This window comes from Sphaeramia orbicularis, chromosome 24, assembly GCF_902148855.1.
Source record: "Sphaeramia orbicularis chromosome 24, fSphaOr1.1, whole genome shotgun sequence".
Taxonomy (NCBI): Eukaryota; Metazoa; Chordata; class Actinopteri; order Kurtiformes; family Apogonidae; genus Sphaeramia; species Sphaeramia orbicularis.
Window position 1 is genome coordinate 4233842 of NC_043979.1, and position 26976 is coordinate 4260817.

At 38.8% G+C, this 26976-nt stretch overlaps 1 protein-coding gene across 3 annotated transcripts in view; it reads right to left on the minus strand.

Annotated features, from left to right (window-relative positions):
* The window catches only part of fynb (FYN proto-oncogene, Src family tyrosine kinase b), a 145768-nt gene that overhangs the window by 53867 nt on the left and 64925 nt on the right, over positions 1-26976 (minus strand). The gene's annotated exons all lie outside the window — the stretch shown is intronic.

Below are 26976 nucleotides of genomic sequence, written 5' to 3' on the forward strand. Positions count from 1 at the left end.
GCTTGGGAAATTTTATGAATGAATTTATGAATGAAATCATATGCAAATTAGATGGCCATTTTGTAGTAATATCGTAAACACAGCGATCTGTCAAAACAGTCCCATCTGCTAGAAAATGAGTTCTGATGACGATTCAGACTTCGATTATAAAAACGACGTGAAATACTGAAAAACGGCCAAATTCTGTGGCACTTTTAAGGCTTATTAGCCCCTTAACTGTCTGGCACCGAAAGAGTTAGGTTCAGTTAATGATACAGTTGACTGAAAAAGTCACTTTTTCTGCAGCTTTCTCTGCTTCTGATATAATAACCCAGTGTTTTTCAACCTTGGGGTTGGGATCCCACGTGGGGTTGCCTGAAATGTCTAGGAATTGATAAAAAAAAAAAAAAACAAAATAAAAAAAACCCCTTACTAGTAAAAAATATATGGTGAGTTGAGAGTGACAATCTCAATCCATAACAGACATGACAAACTGTGAAGCTGCAACTAAAGCACTGTGGTTCTGTTTATCTTTCAAATGTTCATTGTGGTCGGTTTCAGATGCTGCAGCTCTTTCAAAATTCATAGTTTGAGTTCTTGTTTGTTCAGTATTAACTGTCAGCTTTGTAAATCCAAGCTGGACTGACTGTACATATGCTGACCAAGGAAAATCAAATTCTCCCTTTGTGCAGTAATCTACACCTGGTTTTTGTGCTTCCATCCATAATACTATACATTATACAGACTAAATGTCCTGTAAAATGAATGTTTATTTCCAACATAGTATAGCAAACTATTACATGATCAAAAACAAATTCATTTTAGCAAAAAAAAAAAAAAAAAAAAAAAAAAAAAAAAAAAAAAAAATGGGGTCAGGAGCCAAAAAAGGTTGGAAACCACTGTGATAACCCTTAGATTTAATGAACATCTTACTGATCAATACTTTAATTATAGGAAAATACCTCATTCATACTGACGAAATACAAAATACAGAGCACAATATTATAAATAAATGTGATAAATCACTTAAGAAAGGTCAGATATAGAGAACATTTCATTTGGGAACTGACATAAAAGTAGCGCTGGGTCTTCATGGGTTAACCAGAGTGGAACTTCCACAATGGGCAGAAATGTAGCAGTGACTCTCTTATCAAACACAAATAAAAAAGAACTGAATCAATAAGTAAATCACAGTTAATGAGAGTTTTATTAACTGTGATAACTGTGAATGTTTGTAGGCTATAGAAACATTACTCACAACATAAGTCTTCGTGTGTGTCTGAAAAAATATCTCCTAAGGACTTCTGATGACTTTTCTTTGACCTCTATTGGAAAATGTCATGGGGTTAAGGAAATATAGAAAGGAGAATTCATAATTACTCAGAAACAGACAGAATTTGGCTGCTTTTAGACACATGTTAAAGGGCTCATATTTATCTAAACCCACTTTTATTCATCTTTGGTTCATTTATTTGTGTATTTAGACCCTAACAGCTCCAAAAGTTTGAATTTGAACCCTCCAGGTGCTGCAAAGCTATCTTTATATTCATTCCGGCAAAAATCGGGTGGATTTCTACAACCTGTTTTAATTCCTGCTTCATTTGTTACGCTTTATAACTAGTTAAATCACAACGTTTGCACTCATAAGGTTAAGACCGCTGATGAACATTTCTCGGAGTTCCCCATAATTGTTTATCAGCCGCAGAGGTTGTAGTAAAAACTGAAAATATGTCCAAACTTTGAGCCGATAACCTAAATGTTCAGTTTTTGGCTGCATTAAAAGAACATAAGTGGCTTAATGGGACAGAGCAGCACAGTCAACAACCTGGAGGGGGTGGGGTGTGAAGTGGCTCATTTGCATTTAAAGGACCAGCGCTCAAAACGACCTTTCTGGTGTCATTACTCATAAATTGGGTTGAAGATGGACCTGTTGAGCTGAATTAATGAAGAATTCAGACCCAAGCAGAGCATTTACAGTTTATGGAGACCACAGGGAAATGTTTGAAAATGCATAATTCTATTTATAAAAGCCAAATATCACTCCTTTAAGGACATTGGCTGCGGTGAAACTACAATGACCTGTAACATATCTCGGACACTTCCCTTGGTGCATTCTTAAAGTAATGTTTAATGCAGGATATAAATGTGGACCACGTGGTAGAAATGTGGCTTCGTTACAAAGGTTGGAAAAACCACAGGCCTAAATAAAGGTTAAAGCTGCACTTCTAGTTAGACACAGTCATATCTGTCAGTATGGATCCTGAATCAGCACAATTGGACAGAATCGTAAATCACAAAGCTATAAATTATATCTATAAATCTACTACTTATCCTAACATTCTAACCCACAGATTCACTTCCTCCAGTCTGATTGGATTATATCCCTCTATGTACTGAAGATCCAGTGCACTGTTCACTGTGAAGGCGTCTGTGATTGAAGGAGCTGAAAATTAATGAATGATATAACAGGCTGTGAAAATCTAACTCTGCACATGTTCTGCTGCAGTAAAAAGTATTTATAGTACAAATCATATCATCATATTAGACCAGGGGTGTCAAACATAAGGCCCGTGGGCCAAAACTGCACAAATGGACAATACAAAGGATCCAAACCGGCCCATGGGATAAATTTTTGAAATGCAAAAATTACACTGAAGATATTAACAATCAAGGATGTCAATATCATTTTAGTTCAGGGGTCACACACTGACCGGTTTGAACTCAAGCGGATCAGAGCAGTAAAATATGGAGACTGATCTCATGAAATCAAGTTGTATATCCTGCCAGTTCTTATGGCATGCACTCATTTTCAACCTTTCACATGTTATTCGAGACCATTTGATCATGTGTCAATTGACACCAAGGCCTCCAGTTCACATACCCCTAACCTTTAACCCTAACCCTCAGTGCATGGTATTTGATGTGGCGTAAACATATACGTGGAAAGCTTATAATGCGTACAGATAACACGCCAATTAAAAACAGTGTGTATATTTACACAATTTCATAATATCACATAGAAAATATCATAATAAACTATAAATAATGACAACTCCAAATTTTTTTCTTTTATTGTAAAAAGAGTCAAGCTAAATGAAAATGTTTACATTTACAAACTGTCCTTGTACAAAAAAATGAATAAAATTAACAAATATGAACAACCTGAATGTCTTAAAAGAAGTAAGTGCAATTTTAACAACATTATTTTTGTTACTAAATGTTTTGTGTATTTGTAGATCCACTGTGATCTGTTGTAATTTATACGTGAAAGTGATAAACTGAGCCATAATATTGTTAAATTTGCATTTATTTTTGTTGAGGCTGTTTCACAGTTTTTTAAAGGATTGTTTGTACATGTAAACATTTTTATAATGTAATTTTACTGTTTCAATGTAATTATTTTCGAGATCATATTGGGCTGTATGTGGCCCCTGAACTAAAATGAGTTTGACCCCTCTGCATTAGACAGTTACATGTCCTGTAGGTTACGTTGATTGTTTAAGTGAAGTCAGGTTGACTGATGTTACTGCACACTGACCTTTCACTGCTGTTACAACACAAAATCTAATTGAAAATTCCATGAAAAGGGCAGATATTAAACCCTTCGAACAGTCAAGAGGTTCATTGTCTCCAACAGTTCAACAGTATTCCATGTGATCACCCTTCAACCTCTACGACCCACCGACTTGTCTCTAAAGTTGTAGTTTTCTTGACATTTAGATCTGTGTAAAATTACACAATCTAAAGACTTATCAAGAGACTAGGGCTACATTCCTCCTTGATGCCAAAGCAACCACGGACAGAAAGCCTCAAGTGTGACAATTAGACAGACAGCTTCATACAGACTGACACACCGTGACCACCATCTTTCAGCATAATTACAGACTGATCCGTCAGATGGTGCAGACAGAGGCTGGAAAACCCGTCAGCACAATCAGGGGTTGTCACAGGAAGGGGAGACATCTTACCGTATTATTTGTATTTCTTTGAACCAAAAAAAGATAAGTCATTGCCAAAGGTCAGCCATTCATCATGTTTTTTCAATTTGTGTGATGCGATATATCTATTCATCTTTTAGGCTTTAACCCATAAAGACTCAGTGCTTCTTTTGTGGCAGTTCCTCTGAAAACAAGCCGTGACATTTTTGTATATTATCATCTAACATTGATGATAACAATATAATAATTCATGTATGAGGGTGATTCATCGCTAAGTCACTTTAATAAAAACACTGTTCTGTTATGACCAAATGGGCAGGAGAAGAACCTCCTTCAATGCATCTGTGGAAATCTTTGATATCAGACTGTGTTTCTCTGGAAAGACTAAGATTTTGTATTAATGATCGGAAGGACATCTTTGCGGTGGATTTTGTTGGGGTGTTGGAGTATCTGGGAGCTGGGACTGCAACTGCCTGAGACAGACCTAGTGGGAACTTTTGAGATCATTGCTGTGAACATATATTTTGGATTTGCTGTGTGTTTTGTTCAACTTGTGTGTGCTGTGCTGGACCGTATAATTTTGAAAATGTTCAATAAAAATAATGTTAAAAAAAACAAACAAACAAAAAACAAAACACTGTTCTTACCATTGCCACTGAAATGTGGCAGTGCAACAAAAAAAACTTCACATATTCTACCTCAAAGATGACAAAAGAAAAAAAAAAAACTGTTGTGGAGCCAATCCTTCTGAAACAGAAGAGCAAAAAGAACAACAAACTTTCCCATGCAGTCTAAGTATCTGCTATTCATCAAATCACAATTTTGAATTTGAGAATAACTCAGTCCGGTGCTACTTTTGTGGCAGTTCCCAAATAAATTTTCCCTATTTAACCTATCTCAAGTGATTTATCATCATTTATTATAATCAAATATTTTCCTATATTTAATTCACTGATCATATAGATGTTCATTAAAGCTCAGATTAAAGTTGAGGGTTATTATATCAAAAACAGAAAAAAACTGAAGAAAAAGTGACTTTTTCAGCAAATATGGTAATAATTTAACATAAAAACAAGTGTCTCACTCCACTGTCATTGATCCAACTCCATGGGTTTTACTGGTGGATCAATGTTGTCGAAGATGAAGGTATTTCCACGTTCACTACAGACCATGAAAAGATGACAAACTGTATTTTACACCAATTATTTGCATTCACTCCATTTATACTTATTCTTTAATGTCTTACTACATTAAAAGTGTTCAGTTTGTTCTCTTTATCCCATAGAGTTTACGTTAAGTGTTATTTTTCTGCAGAAAAAAATAATGAAAATGAGACAAATTCAGATGGTGAAGAATTAGAGTAAGTTTGAACTATGACTAATTGAAATATTGCAGTAAAATCTGTCTAAAACCAAAGAGTCTTAATTGAAATGACAAGAACAAAAAAGGTTTTACTGGTGAATCAATGTTGTAGAAGATGACGGTGTTTCCATGGTAACTATGGAGCCTCTAAATGTCCAAATGGGTCATATCTGATGACCATGAAAAGATGAAGAACTGTATTTTACGCCAATTATTAACACGTATTGATAGGATTAGTGGATCATCAGGTATTAAACAGTTTAGATCAGCAGATGGTTTTGGTTTACCAGTGGATGTTTGGGTTTTTAAGGGTGAAATTTAAATGTGTGATATGGATCATTGTATGACCATGATTTAAAAGAACTCCTGGTGAGTCCAACTGCAGCTTCATGCTCATTGTAATCAAGTTGGTGTGACAAGTGTGAACAGCCCAGCACCAAATCCACCACAGCAGTCTGGCTCACATATTCAGCAGCAGCGCCTCTGTCAACAGGAGCTCTAATCCGGTCTGACAGGGTGCAGGACATGCAGGGGGCCGGGCCACAACAGCAGTAATGCTCCGCTCGGTGCAACACTGCAGAGCATCTCTAATCATATATGTTCTCAGCCAAAGCCGCCCCTGACTGAGACCACGAGCCGCTCTGCAGTTGGACTCTTTACATAACCCCCCCCACCCCACCCCAGACTGGGAGAGGGACACACTGAATCGGCTTTTGGTGAGGAAACAAATGTATTGATCTCTCTGAGCCGGATATAAAGCTGTTCCTGCGTAGTTGTTAAACGATAATCTTTGGAGGACGGATGATGGTAGATCAAGTCTACATTCAGGGACATATCTGGCTTAGAATTTCAGCTGGATGTAGTTATCTGGAGCTGGATCTAAATATACAGAGGTTCAGATTTAGATTCCACCCTGAGGCGGATCATAAGCATCTACACTGATACGTACATCCACATGTTAGATTTGGAACGTCGTCACTGTTTTCATACTGTCCTGAGACCAACAATAGACCACTGGGTGTTTTGAGGTGAGGTTATAATGAATAATAATAATAATAATAATAATAATAATAATAAAAATAATTTGTCATATTTATAATATCTATGTATTATTGACGTTAGATTTGAGAACAGGTATGGGGGAAGTGGTTACAGTTGAGAACCAGTTCCATCTATCAGAATTAGAGCTGCATGATATTGAAAAAAACTGACACTGCAGTTTTTTTTAACCCTGCGATATATATTGCAATATGAAAAAATACTCAGGAGGTAATAGCTTTGTGGCGCCAAGGTAAATAGTCAAACAAATTAGTTGCGTTACCTCTCGTCAGGGATGGAAATCGAGAACCGGCTCTTTTTGAGAACCGGATCCCAGTAGCTCGATTCCTTGGAATCTTTTGCCTGCCTGCTTAACGATTCTGCTTATCGATTCCGCCTTCATTGCGCATGTGCGATGACGTCACGTGTACGCTGCATTGTTTTGGTCAGAACGTAGCCAACATGGCATTGAGGCAGAAACGGTCTAAAAAGACGACACCAGAGCCACCTGTAACACTTGCAAAGCTTCCACTTCTTCAAAAGGATGGAATCCCTCCAATCCGCTCAAACATTTGTCCACAGCATGTGATTCACTTGATTCGCTACTTAGCGACGCTTGTGAATCTAGCGGCAGAGTGAACACCAGGACGTCATCCGGGCCCAGTTCCAGTTCTGGTGCGGGCAACAAATGTCGCACCCCCTCAAATACAAGTTTCCAAAGGAAGGGGAAAGGAAATGAGGTGCACAACAACGGGAGACGGGCCGAGTCGAACCGGTTCCACGTAGTGGAAATGCGGCAATAGAGGAATTAGTAAAGCGTCTGAAGTTTCACTTTCACCCCCCCCCCCCCCCCCCCGAACCGGGCCCAGCATCATCTGTTATTATTTGTACATACTGTATATGGAATACTGTATTTTCTGTGCTGAGATGGAAATATAAAAGACAGTTAATGCAAACACACCCGTTTGTACTCTTTTATTCCCTCACCCAATGAGAATTGAGAAGAGAATCGATAAGGAAACGGATCAATAAGCAAAATTGATAATTGAATCAGAATTGTTAAATTCTTATCGATTCTCATCCCTACCTCTTGTTGTGGCAAGAGGTGCAAGACACTGTCGACACAGAACACGTGTTTTAATATCACCCTTCCTGTAGTTGAAACAATTCCAGATAACTGACGTTGCTTTTCTTTTTGGCACCCAGTCTACGTTGTCTCTTGTTTGTTGCCGGGGGTGTGGCCAGGGACAAGCTCTGCCCCCCTGTGAAATGCCTGCCAGACCTGACAATGACGGATGGACGGATGCTCCCCCCCGACATGCATGAACGCCCGCTGCTGCCCCCCCCATTATTTTTCTGCCCCTAAAACAAACGAAATGCCCACCCACATGTCATTCTGGTCACACATCTGTCCGTTGCTCATTTTCCAATGGTGTTAACCAATGGTGTTACTCATTCCATGTGCAGGGGTGTGGTCTGCTTCGGCAAACTGATTAAGAACGCTTGTGATTGGTCAGGTACTGAGGCTGAACTTAGATGACACCACACTGAGTTCATTTGCCTTCTACATTGCAGGACCTGTGATGTGACTATTGTGCACATGTACATTGCGATGACGATGCTCAAACCATATATTGTGCAGCTCTAATCAGAATGGTCTCCTCTGAACTTATTGATTTCTTTTAGTGATGCCTTTATGTTACATATTATACACAGTGACATTGAACTCATTTGCTCAAATGCAGGGATGTCAAACTCATGTCTTCATGCTGCCAGAAACTTTAAACATGGAGTCATGTAGGCCAGGACAGAGCTGTCCAAAGCACGTCTTCATTAAGACAGACAGTTGAACTGATAATGACATTAGTATTAGTAGGATTGGACTAATTCGCATTCTTAGTGTTACTGTATTATGAAGATGACTACAATATTAGTTGAATTAGATGAAAAACTCACTTTACTGACTGGAGAACAGGGATGGATGTCTTCAATCCCATTGTTGGAGGATAGAAGTATCTGACATAGCCCTGTTGTTGTAGCTTGTGCAGTTTCTAACTAGCTGTAGGAATGAGACTTTGTTCTGTTTTTCACTAATAGTTTTTTTTTTCCAGTATTTATCTGGCTAGTTTTTGTTCACCACTACATTTTCTGCCTCACTGCCCCACCGTCAGCAGTGGGTGGATGTAGTGACACTACAGGTCAACTCAGTTGGCTTTTATCAGGAGCACAGGTCGATGGTGGTCCACAGTTGATGCAACACTAGAGTTGAACTGTGTAGGTACAAGTGCAGCTGTGAGAGCGCTGGACTGACAGGCAAAGAACTGATTCAACACATGGCTTTTGAGTTACGGAGCAGCAGCATGATTAATAGTGACCACTCCACCAGAAGCACACCCAACAGCTTTAACTACATCTATATACAGAACACAGTGACAGACTTAACCCTTAGGGGTCTGAGCCTATTTTGGCCATTTTTCAGTACTTTTGATGTTGCCTTTATATACTACATACAGAAATGTTTACTGTACCCATGTTGGGTGTCTTTTCTTTCAGCACAACTTCATCTATATCTGCCTATTATTTCTTTTCACTTGAACCTACTATATGAACACAAAAGGACAAAAAAAACACAAAAAAATATAAAATCCAATTTGAAAAATATGTATAATTTATTGCATAAATAACACAAAGATGATTAATGAACCTTTTCAAAAACTTTAAAAGTGAATATTGGTTTCAAATATTAGGTATGTAAAATCAAAATTGTAATAAATAAAAACTATACTCAGATATTTGACATAAGGATATCTTTATATAAGTGTTTTCTCTGGTTTTCTCACCCCCCCATAATGTTGGTTAATAGTCAACTAGGGATGTAACGATTACTGGTATAACGATAAACCGCAGTAAAATTACCGACGGTTAGTATTACCATTTAAATTCTAATTATCATGATAATCATGTTTGATTACTGCACTTTTCTGGAGAAAACGCCTATGTAAAGATCTGCTTTTATGCCAAATATTTGAGTATAGTTTTAATTTATTACAATTTTAATTGTATATACCAAATATTTGGAACCAATATTCACTTTGAAAGTCTTTGAAAAGGTTCCTTTAGCATCTTTGTGTCATTTATGCAATAAATTATATACATTTTTCAAATTGAGTTTTATATATTTTTGTGTGTTTTTTGTCCTTTTGTGTTGATATAACAGGTTAAAGTGAAAAAAAAAAATAGGCAGTTGATATATATGAAGTTGTGCTGAAAAAAAAACAAAAGATACCAAACATGCGTATAATAAACATTTGTTTATATACTGTATATAGGTAAAATCAAAAGTACTTAAAAACGGCCTAAATAGGCTCAGACCCCCAAAGATTAATATCTGAATGTTTCTGCCAACAGAAAGTACACTGTGCCAATTATTTTATTTGGCTTTTTTGTTGTTGTTGTTTTTTTTTCAAAATACAACTTGGCTAAATTATTTCAGTGTGCGTATACTGAACATTTTGAGCACAATTTCAACAATACCGTGATAATAATGATAACCGTGATATGAAATTTTCATATCGTTACATCCCTATAGCCAACATTATGAGTGAGTAAACACCAGCCCATTTCTCTTCAGTGGTTTCCTTCAGTAGTTACCAGTCACAAACAGACCACGCCCCTCTCACCTCTGCAGTACATAAGTACAGCAGTGGCACGGCTGTCACCACAGTGACATTCTACATCAAGCAGACAGCGCTGACTGTATCTGCTGCTACCAGAGGCCCAGTAACACCGATGTTATTCTAGTCTGCTGCAATAACACAGTACTGGCAGACACAGACGCAGCCCCGAGAGCCAGGAAACACTCAAACTGAGGTTACATTCAAAACTTTGACATTACCTCATAATATTGCAGACCTTGTCATGACACATCTGTCATACTAATCTACACAGCTTGGACAAAAAAAAAGCCCATGCTCTATTTCACCTCAGCATTATTTAGCCTTCAGCTTTGATTACAGCATGAGTTCACTGAGGCATCATTTCAATAAGCCTATACAATGTCAAAACATCCATTTCTGTCATTTTTTGTAAACATACTGTTGCTGAACCTAGACCTGACCAACTAAAGCAACCCCTGATCATAACACTCCCCCTCAGGCTTGTAGTCTGGGTACTAGGCATGATGGGTAATCACTTCATCTCCCTCTCTTGATGAGTCCATCACTCTGGAACATAGTCAGTGTGGACTCATCAGATCACATGACCTTTTCCACTGAGACACAGCCCAGTGTTTATACTCTATCAAACTGATGGTTGTACATGACATGAGAAGCTACTCACTGCATCAGTTAGTGTTCAAGAGGAAGGAATTATTTGTTTACATGTTAAACCCAGGAGGGGAATCTTTTTCGGCCAGGATGAGTAACTTTTATAAGAGAAATACATCAAACAACAAAACTGTAATGAGAAATGTGGTATTGATAACAAAAAACTTAAATATCTATCAGCTGTCTGTTGAAAACTGCATAAGTGTAGTATGTTTTGAAAAGTAGAGAAAAATCAGTAATGTTGAAATCAGTCAAAAAGCCAATAACGGTGAAGTCCTGCATAACTGAGTGATAGTTCGCACCCATATATGCAGGCTTTCAACACCCCTGGAACACCCCTGGAACAGGACTAAAAGACCTTTTCTTCTCAAGTCACTGGGCTGTAATGCCGTTCTCTAGTTTTTTTAATGGGTGACTGACTCCTTTATTGTCAGAAGTTTAAGGAGTTTGCTCTTCTGAATTAGAAACTAAGTAGCACAAAACACCACGGAGGCCAGAGCCAATATTAAGACGGTCATAATTTTATATTTTAACCTCCAGGTGCACATGGCTGTTTAACATCACCAGTGGAGATGGGAAACATCCATGACTACGCTTCAGTTATCAACTTAACAAATCATTAACCCTTCAAGACCCACTATTTATGGCACAACATCCAAATCACTTTTTCTCTTTCCCCAAGGGATTCATCACCATTTACAAAAACATTATCCTCTGCATTTCACATTTTTTTTTAGTGAAAATCAGATATTTACCTACATTTAATTTACTGATCATGTACATGTTCAGAAACATTTTCAGAAAAAAATGAGGAAGAAGTGACTTTTTTGAAAAAAATTTATCATTAACTGAACATAAAAACAAGTGTCTCCCTCCACTATCATTCATAAACTCCATGGGTTTTACTGGTGAGTCAATGTTGTAGAAGATGACGGCGTTTCCACAGTAACTACGGAGCCTCTCAACATCCAAATGGGTCATGTCTGATGATGATGAAAAGATGACAAACTGCATTTTACACCAGTTATTTCAACGTATTGTGGATGTTGATGGATGTTTAGGTCTTTGAGGGTTATTATTCTTAGTCTAGTGTGTTTGACTCCATTTATAGTGATTCTTCTCACATTGTATTTTATACCAATTATTTACATGCATTGCTAGGATTAGTGGATTGACAGTTAAACATTTTAGATCAGTGAATGATTTTAGTCAGTGGTGGATGTTTGGGTCTTTATGGGTTAAAATCCTTTGTAACTTTGGTTTACAGGAAAAACGAAAATTCAGCGAGAGGTGCACTGGAGATATTTCAAACTGAACCAAAACTGTATTAAACAGAAAAATAATCTGATGGCAAACAAAAAGTCTTTCGTCCACACCTGCGATAACCCAACGAATACCAACCAACGCACTCATTAAATTATCCTGTTTTTTGATACCAGTTCTAATCAATCACAACAAGGTTAAGCCAATCAGATTACCAGATTCATGTTGAAACCGATCAGCTTCAGTCCAAAGACAGCCGAAACAGATAGAAGCCCCTGTTTGTGCGACTCTTTCCCTCGTTCTCCTTCTGCAGGCCCAGTGAGGGCCAAGCTCATCACTGACTGCTCTCTTTGAACTGAAGACTCTTTCATCTCTTTATTTTCCTCTTCCTTCCCTCCTTTTCACGCTGCCTCTCTACTGATTAATTATTCGTCCTTTTCAGAAAAAAAGGGGGAAAAAAAAGGCTGCCACCTGCTTGTCATAGGGGCTGTTTGGCTGTTTACTCCCTGTCTCTTCCTCCTCATCATCCCAGAGGGTAACAGGAAATGGCTTTGGAAGGAAGATAGACAGTAAGACAAGAAGTAAGAGAGTTTGCAGAATTGCCAGAGTCTCTCTAAATATTATATATTTTCACGTCAGACAATCTCAGAATAAAAGCTTTAAGAGGAAACCAACAGCTTTCCATATATGGGCATCATTCATATCAGACAAAGCCTTGCTTTCAGGATTGCAGCCATTTTCAACGTGGAATCAATGAAACCTCGGGGAAAATCCAATTACATGACCAGCACTGAAGTCAGATCTATAAGAAGCTAATGTAAAAGACTATTCATATAACAGTGGATGGGCAAAATTCATTAGGGGCTTTTAATTGGAGCCACCTAAAGCATGTGAGGACATACAGAGAGTGTTTAAAGGAGTCAATGGGATGAAAATTGATTAACTCGACTTGAAATTAGTCGCAGGCCACCTGTGCTCAGAATGTGAGGAAGGGTGTTCTGGAGTGACGGATGTTCTTCCAGACGTACGCCCACATCCTCATGCCTCTCAGGGTGAATAATTCATCGGGGTGGTGGTGCAGAGCTGTAGGTACGTCACAGTATTTGGGGGTTTGTTGTTGTGGGAGCTAGTCCCCAGCTGCATTCATATTTGATGGGGTGGGGTTATTTGCAGAAGGGAGACAGCTCGAGGCTCCAGGAGGAAGAAGAGACAACAATGAGGTCTAAAACCCAGAGGGCAGGATTTTTTCATCCCTTTGGTCATCGGAGGGCTGACGTTAACCCAGTGGGATGCATGGAAACGGGGTGAAGTGGTTGACTGGTAATTTGTTTCAGACTAATTAGAACATGTATGCGGAGGTATATCCTTGACAAGGACACATTTAATACATTCTCCATATAGTTATTATAGTGTTTTAGACAGTAACTGTACCTGGCACTGCCACACAGGAAGTTGTTTTTAATGTGTGGAGTATCTTACAGAACAGAAAGGTATGAAAAACCAAATGTGTGAGCACACGTTTAGAGCATTAAGTCCGATATTATGCATTAATCAAAGCAGCTCTCTAAGATGAAACAGATCAGAACCTTGATTCTGTTACTACTTTTGTATGAACACTTGTCCTTACCATCCTGTGGTTTAGTGTCTAATAGGAAAACGATCCATATTTGGTGCTTGGCAGGTGTAAATTTCACACGTTGGCCATGTTTTAACTGTTTATTCCTGCAAAGTGGCGGTGACAGTAAATCAGTCTCTTAAAGTTGTTTGATAGAGAATTGTTTAATAGCTATTTCACATGAAGGATTTATTCCAATATTTACCGAGTAGAAATGTTTCCTGGTGTAGAAAAGGGTGAGAAAATTGTTTTCTTAACACCTAAAGTAAATGGTGCATTCAATCTAAACTGTACACCTAGACAATTAGTGAATCAAGTTTCAATTTTTATTCCCTCTCTTAATTGCAAAGTTCTTTGCCAATACCAATATCTAAAATTACATTTTGGCCTATCTTTTTCTTTATTTTACTATACTTTATTTTTGTTGATATTTATCTCCCCCTTGATAAAGAAAACTTCATTATAAATATACGTACAGTTACTGTTTCAAAGCGTGAATACAGATTCAACCACACACATTTATGGGGAAAAAAACCCTTCAACACAACATGACAGATAAACACCTGCCACTGGTGAAAACATGTTTTAAATGCTGATACCAGTATCCAGTAGGTATATTGGTTTGTTTGTCCCTACTTGATGAAGTGTTATAAAGCTAACTTTTACTGCCCCTGTAGAATTCCACCTTTTCATATCACCATTAATTGATTGAAATCTTTATTTGGAACATGTAGACAGTGAAATCAAAATAAAACCAACCAACAAAATATCAGAAATGATACATAGAAGGTTGATAAGTAAACAAAAGAAAAAAGAACATAAATAAAAGTAAAAATAAATTAAATTAAACATGCTCGAAAAGGAGTAGGAAGAAGCAAAAAGGTATATACTCCCACCCCCAATTTCTATTCCTTATGATCTCTATATAGCAATTATTATTTTATATGAATATCAATAATAATAATAATAATAATAATAATAATAATAATACTTCCAATAAATTCCTAATACATATCCAAGTAGTGAGTTGCTGATGAAGGCACTCAGGAACCAACTCCAGATCTATGCTAGTATGCAAGTCAAGGGCACGAGCCGGATGAATAAACCTGAGATACATGTGTTTTTTTTATAGGGGAGGGGGCTGGAGAACCCCAAGGAAACCTTCACGGCATGGGGAGAACATGCAAAATCCACACAGAAAGGCCTTGGTACAACTGGGAATCAAACTAGGAACTGTCTTACTCTGAGGCAAAAGTGCAAACCAGTGCTGACCTTTGAGCGGACACAGTAAATAGAAGATGCCATCGTATCAGCTACACGACGCCACCCATGACTAATCCGAATGTTACAGAGCTTCAACATGACGTATTTAACTGTGGGAAGACGTGGGAATCCATTTCACCAATGTCACTTTCTGTTGTGACACAAAACGACTAAATGCATTGAAAAGGGAAAAGTGCTGTTTTTCGCCTACTTGCACAGACGGCACATCATGAAATAATTATTCGCTTTACGCTGGCCTCGTGCTGCGCCCTTCATCAGCAAGAGCAGAATGAATACAGAAATAGACTTACACATAAGGAGAGGGAGGTCTGTGTGGAGTAATAATGAGGTAGAAAGTTATTACAGAGGAAGACAGGGAGCCGAGGAGGAAGAGCAGTGGCTGACGGAGAGGAGGAAGATGAGGGGGGAGAGGAAGAGGGGCTGGAGGAGCATGCAGGGGGTGATGAAATGGCCGGGGGGGTGGTTTGGGGGCTGGGGGCCGAGCAGACGCATGACAAAAGGCAGCAGGCTAATGATAGGCTCTCCCATGCTGCGGCCCCTTCACTGCCAGGGGAAGCCTGGGCTCGGGTCTCCCAGCATGCCGTCCTGTCAGTGTCATGAAGCGTCCCGCAGAGGGAGGAGGCCTGTGCCAGTCAAGGTTAAACACAGACACATGGACAGATGGAGGGATGTGTCCACACCCACACAGACACACAACACCATATAGTACAAAAACACACACTTCATAAAGTACTTCCTGTTATTTATTCATAAGCACACAACTTATAAGGATGAATGCATGCACACAGTCAACCACGCACTCAGTTTTTAGCAGAGGACCAGGACGGACAGAGGACCAGGATAGACGAGGACCAGGACAGACAGAGGACCAGGATAGACAGAGGACCAGGATAGACAGAGGACCAGGACAGACGAGGACCAGGATAGACAGAGGACCAGGACAGATGAGGACCAGGACAGACAGAGGACCAGGACAGACGAGGACCAGGATAGACAGAGGACCAGGACAGACGAGGACCAGGATAGACAGAGGACCAGAACAGACGAGGACCAGGACAGACGAGGACCAGGACAGACAGAGGACCAGAACAGACGAGGACCAGGACAGACAGAGGAGCAGGACAGATGAGGACCAGGACAGACGAGGACCAGGACAGACAGAGGACCAGGACAGATGAGGACCAGGACAGACAGAGGACCAGAACAGATGAGGACCAGGACAGACAGAGGAGCAGGACAGATGAGGACCAGGACAGATGAGGACCAGGACAGACAGAGGACCAGGACAGATGAGGACCAGGACAGACAGAGGACCAGGACAGATGAGGACCAGGACAGACAGAGGAGCAGGACAGAGGACCAGGACAGATGAGGACCAGGACAGACAGAGGAGCAGGACAGATGAGGACCAGGACAGACAGAGGACCAGGACAGATGAGGACCAGGACAGATGAGGACCAGGACAGACAGAGGACCAGAACAGACGAGGACCAGGACAGACAGAGGACCAGGACAGACGAGGACCAGGATAGACAGAGGACCAGGACAGACGAGGACCAGGATAGACAGAGGACCAGAACAGACGAGGACCAGGACAGACGAGGACCAGGACAGACAGAGGACCAGAACAGACGAGGACCAGGACAGACAGAGGAGCAGGACAGATGAGGACCAGGACAGACGAGGACCAGGACAGACAGAGGACCAGGACAGATGAGGACCAGGACAGACAGAGGACCAGAACAGATGAGGACCAGGACAGACAGAGGAGCAGGACAGATGAGGACCAGGACAGATGAGGACCAGGACAGACAGAGGACCAGGACAGATGAGGACCAGGACAGACAGAGGACCAGGACAGATGAGGACCAGGACAGACAGAGGAGCAGGACAGAGGACCAGGACAGATGAGGACCAGGACAGACAGAGGAGCAGGACAGATGAGGACCAGGACAGACAGAGGACCAGGACAGATGAGGACCAGGACAGATGAGGACCAGGACAGACAGAGGAGCAGGACAGACAGAGGAGCAGGACAGACAGAGGAGCAGGACAGACAGAGGAACAGGACAGATGAGGACCAGGACAGACAGAGGACCAGGACAGACGAGGACCAGGACAGACAGAGGAGCAGGACAGACAGAGGACCAGGACAGACAGAGGACCAGGACAGACAGAGGAGCAGGACAGACATGTACCATATATGGCTGCAGTTCACCTTCCAGTACCAACAGTCTCCAGTGATCTACCTCAGCTGAGTCCTCTGATGCCTCATCTACAGCCCAGAATTACACTACGTCATTACCCAGCAGAGAGAGAATGAGAGAAGATGGACAAGACAGGAGTAGAGCTGCAGCTATCCATTATTTTTTGTAATTTATTAATTTATCGATTATCTTCTTCAATTCGATTAAATGATTATTTGAATAGGTGAAAAAAAATAGCAAAAATATGATAGACATATCTGAAAATGTCCTTTATTCCAGACTGTTTCTGAAACAACAATCGTAAAAAAGTATAAAAGTAAAAGGATATATAAAAAATATCGATACAAAAATAACAACAGTATAAAAGTGTATATAAAAACACCAAACAAGTCCAATGACATCCCCAAACAGTATGTGCACCAAGGTTATAATAGTTTTGGATTTTTCATTATAGTTTAGTTTTAGTTTTGACTTTTTTTTCTCTAAATCAGTTAGTTTTAATTCGTTTTTAGAGCAGGTTTGCTAGTTTTTATTAGTTTTCATTTTTTTGTAAATGCTTAGTTTTAGTATTAATTTTCGTTTTGTCGTATCTTTTATCTTCTTCGCCATCGTATTCAAATAAATCCCAGACAGGACTCTGCTTTCTCCCAACTTTAGTCTCTATGTTTCCAGGTAGAGTGGGGACCAGAAGACGACTAAACATCAAGTGACGAGAAGTGATGGACTGTGAAGTACCGTATGGTGCTGCTACCTAAAATTGCTAGAGCGAAATAAATCGCTTTCGTATCAATCCGACGTTGACAAAGATGAAAATGAAGGGAATTTTATCCATAATTTCTATAAGTTTTAGTTTTATAAGCACACAATACAGTTTCAGTTAGCTATTGTTTTTTTCTTTTAATTATAGTTTTTATTTATTTCAGTGAACGAAAATGTTTTTTCAATTCTAGTTTTCGCCATTTTGTTAGTTTTCATTAACGATATTAACCTTGATGTGCACTGCAGTCTTCAACACATTTGGATCCAACTGACTAACAACTTAAAATGGAACTGAAAAATGGCGGTCATTTTAAATGATAAAATTCCAATAGACCCCCAGACTATCAACCTGGGTCTAATACCTGATGATGTAATTAAAAGTGAAGACGCTTACTTATTTAAAATATTAATTCTTGCCTGTGAAAAGGTTGTCACAAGGAACTGGTTAAAAAATGACCCTCTTTGACAACAGCAATGACTGGACATTACAGAGGAAATATGTACCATGGAAAAATTAACGTTTCATCTGAGGATTAAGATGGGAACTTTTAAGTGAAGATGGGAGAAATGGAGCATATTCAAGGACACTAATTCTTGGTACAGATCTGATACAAAAAAACAAAGAAGTGCATAAGGAACAGCATCCCCCCTGTTGTATTGTGTTTTTTTTTTTTTTTTGTTACTGCACTGTAAAAGTGATTTAAAAAATTAAAATAAAAAGTAAAAAAAAAAAAAAAAAAAGGAACTAAAAAAAAAACAACTGAAAAAAGACATATTTGTAATGTTGGTGAGAAAGCTTAAAAGTCTAAAAGAATAAGTGATGGTTTCAATGTAGAAAACTGAACGTAGACATTTTCTGCCTTTTTTTCCTCATCTCTTCTGAGCTATGCTTCATGTTGTTTGTGTTGCTCGTGGAATCATGTGCGTCACAATAAGCGTCCGTGTGAAACAAAAGCAGAACCCATGTTTAGTGAAAATGAAGGAAACTAAGCTTCGATTCAGCAAAACTGTGTCAAATTATTTTTTTAATCAATTCGAGTCAGTTAATTGCTTAATCATTTCATCTCTACTGTTATTTATCATATTACATTTTTATATTTGGGATTAAGAAAAGGAAATTATTTGTTAAGACGGGCTTCTATCCTTAAATTACTCAGTAGAAACAATGTTTAAATAGAACTTGTATCAGAACAAAGGCCTTGTTGGTATAAAGCTGTTCTGACTTGGACCTTTTGTGGCTGAACCTCGCTGAAGCAGGCCTGGCTTCATGCCGGGAGGTCACTGAGGTCAACTGGCATATCACAGAGGAAACGTTCCCAGCACAACACTGCAGCAGCTGTGGTCCCAGCCTCTCCAAAAAGAAAAAAAAAAGAAAACTGCTGCTGCCTCCTCCATCGGCCGGTCTGCCCACAGTGAGACAGAGCAGCCTCCCTTTTCCAAACAAAACTCAATGAAAAAGAAAATACAAACAGCTGACCATGGAGAACCTAGTCCGGCTGGGATTCACTGCGTTCCTTAGACAAACTTTGGTATTTTTTTTTTTTTTTGTTGGTCTATAAAAACATCTAAGAACAGCTCCATTACATGTGTGGGGAAAAAGTTAGAGAAAGTCAGGAACAAAGAAAAGAGTAAAAGAAGTCGAAATAAACAAGAACGCAAATACAACTTCTCCCAATTTGGAAAAGCCAAAGTGTGAGGACTTCATCAAGGCGGACTTCCTCAGACATGAGTGGCTGCTACTGGCCCTCCCCAAGGTCAACATTAAAGACTTTCACTGCTTTGGCCCTAACTAAGCATTCTTGCAATTCAAAGGCTAGATCCTGCAACACGTGGTTTCAAGAGGCAGGGTGGAGTAGAGTCTATAAAGCAAAGGATCTGGGCTGGATTATCTTGTTTTCACATACTCTCTCTCTTTTTTTTTTTTTTTTTTTTAAACAGCATATGTCCCTGCAGGAGGTCTGCCTCAGGATGCACCAAAACCCCTTCATTAAAAATCACAGACTCCATCCTGTTTTGATCCCTCTCAGTATGAGCTACTCGGCCTACGCAGGTTGCTTCCACATTGCAGATGATAAAGGCCTCGGTGTGCTACCTCAGCCTCGGGTGGCAGTCAAGTTTGGTCGTTAACAGACTGCTGCACAAATGAGTCTCAAAATGTGAAATCAATTAGCATTTTGGACTTCCGGTTCCCTCGTCTCGTAGGCTTTTTTTTTTTTAACCCTTAAAGATTCAAACAGCCACTGCTAACAATAAGCATCTACTGATCTAAACTGTTTAATACCTGTTGATCCACTAATCTTACCAATAATGTGAATAATTGGAGTAAAATGCAGTTCTTCATCTTTTCATGGTCATCAGATATGACCCATTTGGACGTTCAGAGGCTCCGTAGTTACTGTGGAAACACAGTCATCGTCTACAACAGGGGCATTCAAATCCGGTCCTCAAGGGCCGGTATCCTGCATGTTTTAGATGTTTCCCTCTACCAGCACACCTGGAATCCATTACATCATTATCAGGCTTCTGCAGAGCTTGATGACGAGCTGACCATTAATTGAACCAGGTGTGCTGGAAGAGGGAAATATCTAAAACACGGGTGTCCAATCCTGGTCCTCAAGAGCTACTATCCTGCATGCTTTAGAGATTTCCCTCTTTCAACACACCTGATCCAAATAATAAGCCTATCATCAAACTCTGCAGAAGCCTGATAACGACCGCCAGGTGTGTTGGAAGAGGGGAACATCTAAAACATGAAGAATAGTAGCTCTCGAGGACCAGGATTAGAAGCCCCTGATCTAAAACATGCAGGATACCAGCCCTCGAGGACCATATTTGAATACCTCTGGTCTACAACATTGATTCACCAGTAAAACCCACGGAGTAGGATCAATGACAGTGGATGAACACACTTGTTTTTATGTTCAATTATTGATATCTCTGCTGGAAAAGTTACTTTTTCTTTAGTTTTCTGTTTTTGATACAGTAACAGTCAACTTTAGTCTTAGCTTTTATGAACATCTACACAGTCATCGTCTACAACATTGATTCACCAGTAAAACCCATGGAGTTGGATCAATGACAGTGGATGAACACACTTCATTTTATGTTCAGTTACTGATATCTGTTCTGAAAAATAGGACCAATGGTCCTGTAGCTTACCGGCCAAATGAAAAGCTTTGGGAAATGTATCCAGATGCTATTTATTAAAACCCAGTTCTGTGTATTTATTCTATTACAGAAATAGCCCATGTTTTGGTCATATTCCAATCAGACCTGTAAAAAATTCAAATTCCAACTTGATATCATTGATACTGATTTATTGGATCAATCTACTTCCTATCTCTTATAATGGGAAAATTCGTCAAAGTCGCACCAAATCCAGAATCAGATCTGGATCCAAATAATTTCAATACCTTGTGTTGACATCATCATACAGAAGCTGTATACCAAGTTTGAAGTCAATCAGAACTGGAGTTTCAGAGAAGACGATGATGGAAATTTTTTCCCCATAACAGCCCATGTTAAATTTTCCGTAAGTTCCCGGATCCAGAAGAAGATCCTGATCAGCATGTGGACATTATGTTTTGGTCATCTCCCCATCAGGGCTGGACTGTAGAAATTTACACTGGATATCATTTATATTTACTGAGTTATTGCACTGATCCACTTCCTATCTCTTATAATGGGGAAATTTTTCAAAGTGGCACCAAATCCAGAATCAGATCCGGATCCAAATAATTTCACTAACTTTTGTTGACATCATGATAAAGAAGCTGTATACCAAGTTTGAAGTCAATTGGAATTGTAGTTTCGGAGAAGAAAACGATTGAAAGTTTTGTAACGAACAACAGACGACAATAGCTCACGGCCTATCGGCTGGTAGGCTAAAAATTGTTGTTGTGCTAGTTGTTTGTATAATAATTTGGTTTCCTCATTAGTCCACTCCTCTTGTTACTGACACCTCAAACATTTATTTGGAATTTTGCAACTTCCATAAACCATTTTTAATCCAGTACTACACGTGTGTAGATGATGGAAATGTGACTCGTACTTTATTTCCCTTTTTTCTTCTAAGGTAGGAGGACTCTTCTCCTGCTGTGGGTTGTTGGGTTGTAAACTACAAGTTATCAAGTCTGGAAGAGCCGCCCCCCCCCCCATCTGTGGTTCTGCAGGGCCAAGCTGAGATGCCACATGCTTGTCTACATCTCTTCCTGGCTGACTGCAGATCACAACACAGGCCTCAAACATTTCTGCTCCCATGATCCTCTTTCTATATTGCTCGGTATACAACACTAATGTTTGTCCTCGTTGCTCCTGTCAGTCAAAGCAGTGGGGGGCGGGGCCTAGCGGTGACACCATTGTGTCAGGGTGGTTCAATGTCAGCAGCAGCGATACTGATACAAGGACGATCTGGAAGATGACGGCTGATTGTACTCAAGGGTGGCCATTTGTGATGTGGTATGTGGTGGGACATGGTCCACTTTGTTTACGAAATATACTCTAAAAGGCCATGGGGTGAGATTTTGTCTGTGAACCATTTTGAGTATATGGGGCAGATTTAGCTCAAATGTTGTGTATCTGGGTCATATGAAGGTTGGCTTATGTTCCCATCACATTTCAACAGCTCTATAGTTTGTTCGTGAGTTGACAAACAACATTTTTACTGGCTTGGTGTGGTTCCTGTGATCCATGTTTGGTTTGTCCTCTCACACAGACCTCTGTCATTCAAACTATTTGTTTAACAGAGCCAGACAAAACAGCACAAGTCACAGTCCTCTCCACAAAGACAACTGTTGAGCCAAGTTTGAAGTCATGTGATTTAGTTGGTGGGCGAGGTCAAGGGCGTCACAGATGGACAGCCCACTACTTTTTGATTGACAAGTGTAAGACAAATATTCCACATAATTGTAAAGGTCTAAATGCCATCTTAAACATACTCAAAGAGCAAAATTTAGTTTCAAATATTTTTAAATGAAAATTATAAAAAACTACTGCGTCATGTATGAACAAAAAATTAACATCTATTTTTTTGCAAGAATTACAAGTTCTCCAAAGTGAAGTTCCTCTGACATTTTCATCCTCAAATGTATTCAGTGTAAACCTTAAACCCTCTACTTTACAACCTAATAACTGGTTAGAGGAAAACATTTTTTTTATCATACCTAAATAGTAAGAGTTTTGAAAAATGGCAGCATCACGGATGGACAACAAAAGTAAATATCAAATTAAACATTTTTTATTTCGATTATCAATATCATATACATTTATTTACAATATTTACAACATGCAAATAATATTAAGATTATATTCAAATGTATTTTGCATAGATAAATGCATTTATTAATTTTAAACACTGTTTAGAATATGACATAAATAATATAGTAGTCAAATATCAATGTATTTGGAATAAATGTAGCTTATTTATAAGAGTTTATAAATTGAACCCAGAATGACGGCACAAAACTGTCACTTTACAAACATTCACTCAGAAAACTCCTCAATTTTTTTTTTTCACATTTTTTTTCTCAATTCAAAATACATTTTCCTGAAAATGTAAGTAATTACCTACCTAAAAATATCAGTTTGGTGTAGGTTACTGTCATTTAATTTTTTTGACCAGACAAGCTTCCCTTGACTTCGCTCCTTGTGTCTTAGCCACGTACTAAATACTAAAACCACAAAATGTTCCTTTTGTCCTATACATACATTTTGGTCGCATACTTCTTTAGCGCTTTCACTTAAGGTTAGCGTTCCACGAGAAGGTACATAATACAGGGTTAAGAGTTCTTTGCTGAATTCCAGGTGTTAGTCCAGCCTTTGTGGACCACCAATCACAGTCTACATGAGGGATGCAAATTATCGATTAATCCATCAGTCATTAGTTGGTTGACCTTATCGATTAACGATTAATTGATAAGCGGCAATTTTCCTGAGAATCTGAATTTCTCTTTCGATAGGGTCTATAAGAATAAAAGCTAAATGTTGTTTATATACATCGTGAAAAAATCCTGTCATATTCCTTAATGATTGATTTATTGAACCATTGGATACAGTACAGGCAATGACATTTATGGAGTAGAACTAAAGAAATTCTGCAGAGAAATTACATAAAATAAATGGATCTGAAGAGGGGCAGTTTAGAAGAAATAGGCATTTCTGACTTTGCATCACTGACATGATGGAGCCAGATTTCAGCGGAGATGACAATAATTTAATCAAGCAAATTCTTATCGACAGTTAATTTATAGTCAATTAACTGTTTACATCCCTAGTCTACATCATGAAACATTATGGCTGAAAACTACTCACTACTCATAGAATATCCTGTCATTTTATCAGAACCTATTGTAGCTGTGCTATTGGTAAGTTCTGTTATTTACTCCGCATTTCAGGCTCAACTGTCAGTTAATATAGTTGTGTAAAGGAAATCCACACAGATAATTACAGTATCATCAGCTCTATGAAGAGTTTTAGCATCTCTGCTCTAATAATCCTCATCATCTGTAACTCCACCTGCAGCAGAAACACAGAGAACCTCATTGTTACCTGCCCATCATTGCAGCACAGTACAACGATAATGGAGCGCTAAAGTTAACCTGGATTTGCTGAACAGGTAAATAGCTGTTATGTTTGACATTGACTTTCTAAGATGATACTATACAGGGTGGGGAAGCAAAATTTACAATGAACATTTAGTTGTTTTTTCTCAGCAGGCACTACGTCAATTGTTTTGAAACCAAACAAATATTGATGTCATAATCATACCTAACACTATTATCCATACCTTTTCAGAAATTTTTGCCCATATGAGTAATCAGGAAAGCAAACGTCAAAGAGTGTGTGATTTGCTGAATGCACTCGTCACACCAAAGGAGATTTCAAAAATAGTTGGAGTGTCCATAAAGACTGTTTATAATGGAAAGAAGAGAATGACTATGAGCAAAACTATTACGAGAAAGTCTGGAAGTGGAGGAAGGAACAAAAAACGTACCAAACGTACCAAAGCTATTAAAGCTCTCAAATCCAAAATCCTAAAGGATCCAACCAAATCCATGAGAAAAATGGCAATTGAACTTGAGGTAGACAACAAGACCGTTAGAAATGCAGTAAAATATGATTTGAAGATTTAAATTCTCATGACTTTCAATAAACTAATTGGTCATACACTGTCTTTCAATCCCTGCCTCAAAATATTGTAAATTTTGCTTCCCCACCCTGTATGAGAGACGTTTAAAGTAATGTACTTGCAACAAGCAAGACACAAGTACAGAGTTTACCTACAGCCTAAAAAAAAGCACAGCTTTCACCGCCAATGCTGCTGCAAAATCAGCTTTTGACAGATGGAAAGTCAAATGAAAATTTCTCAAAAGCTGAAAACTTTTGAAAGCATGAAAGGATATGGTTGTACATTTGCAAGAAAATACAAATTTATGAGAAAACACTGGAATATTCTCTCATAAACTTATTAATTTACAGGAAAAACATCCGTATTTACATTTAACATGTAACATAACTTCCATTTTTCATATTTTGTTTTAGCAACACAATCAGATTTTTTTTAACCCCGCATTGAAGATCAAGACTTTTTTGGCAAATGAGTTAAACTTATGCTACGAGTCAATTTGTGTCGCTGCCAAAGCTTTTGGCAACAAATTCTACATTGACTATACATTAGATAAATGTAAAGACTCGATGTAAAAGCTTTGTGAGGGCTTGAAAATGGCCAATAAAAGGTAAACGATCAGCCTTAAAGTCTAACCCAGAGATTCTGAGTGTAATCTAGTTAAAATAATGTGGGCCCTTCGTTAACCTTAAGAACATTTGGACAAAGGTGCCAAAAAATGCTAATGGATCTGATTTAAATATTTAAATCTTTGGAGCCAATAGTTTAAAGTAATCTATTATTTCTTAAACAGCTCAATGATCTAAGCTCGAGCTAATATGAACACTAGTGCATGTTCTTTTAAAGCGAGGTAATAAAAGTGCAGATGCTTGGTGGATTATGAGCTCCTGGTCGGCCTCTGTTTTATTAGAACACACAAAAAAAGGGAAGCTGAAAAAGCTTGTGAACCTTCATTAAATGGCCTACGAGGTTACAAACATGTCAGCCAGAGGCGCAAAATGGAGTGAGCTGCTTGATGAGAGCCCTGCAGACGTGTGCTGACAGCTGACCTTCTGTTAATAATGCAGCTGTGTCCAGGACTTGACCCGGCAGCCCCCACACTCCTGCCTTCCCCTGGGCTCCGGATAAATCAACACCAAGTCGAGATGTTGTCTCTGCTCTCCTTACTGAAATATTCATCTGGTCCTGAGAGGAAACCATCAATTATCTTTCCATTTCATTCACATGTTTGCCACCATGGTGCAGTGGCTCTGGTACAGGGTGGGAAGTCCTGACGTTCACTTTTCTACAGAGTTCAGTTCATATGACAATAATTAGAGAAAAAACACAGTGACGAGGTGAGTCACAGCTCTGTAACAACATGTGTGTCTTTTAAGCACAATGAAAAAATGAGGACTTATGATTTCTGTGGTCATTAGTTGCTTTTCCATTGACCCTCAAATTGTGCGAAAATAATGTGTGCATAAAAATTTACCTAATGGAAAAATGACAATTTTGCCAAGACTCTTGTTTTTTGATTAAAAGTTTTTGCGCTGGCAAAAGGTGGTTATTTGGGTGTAGCGCAAATAGTATATCACGTAAAACTGCAATAGAAAGACCTTTTTACGCAACTAGAGTCATGTGAATGAAAAAAAACCAAACAAAAACAGATGTTGACAGACGTTACAACAAACGAAGAAGAGTTTTAAACACCAGGACACACCAGGAAACCCAATCTTTTTTTTTTTTTTTTTTAATTTAGTACAGGATAGAGGGGTAATATATAATAATAATGAATATATCTGTAGATCAACACAATATTTACATTCCTTGCCATGTTTATGGAATGACTTCTCATGTCATCTCCCAATAATAAATAAACTAATCATCGTATTTGTGATTTAATGGAAAAACTGAAATTACGTATTTCTGTTTTTTTAACATTTAGTAAATATCGGTCAAGTTTTGCGCATATGTCCAATGGAAAAGCGACTTTTGTGTTTCACAACTTTCCCTATTGACCTAATGAGTGTAGAGCTGAAACGATTAATTGATTAAAAAATATATAATATTCGACTGGAATTTTCCAGAATCGAAGCTTTGT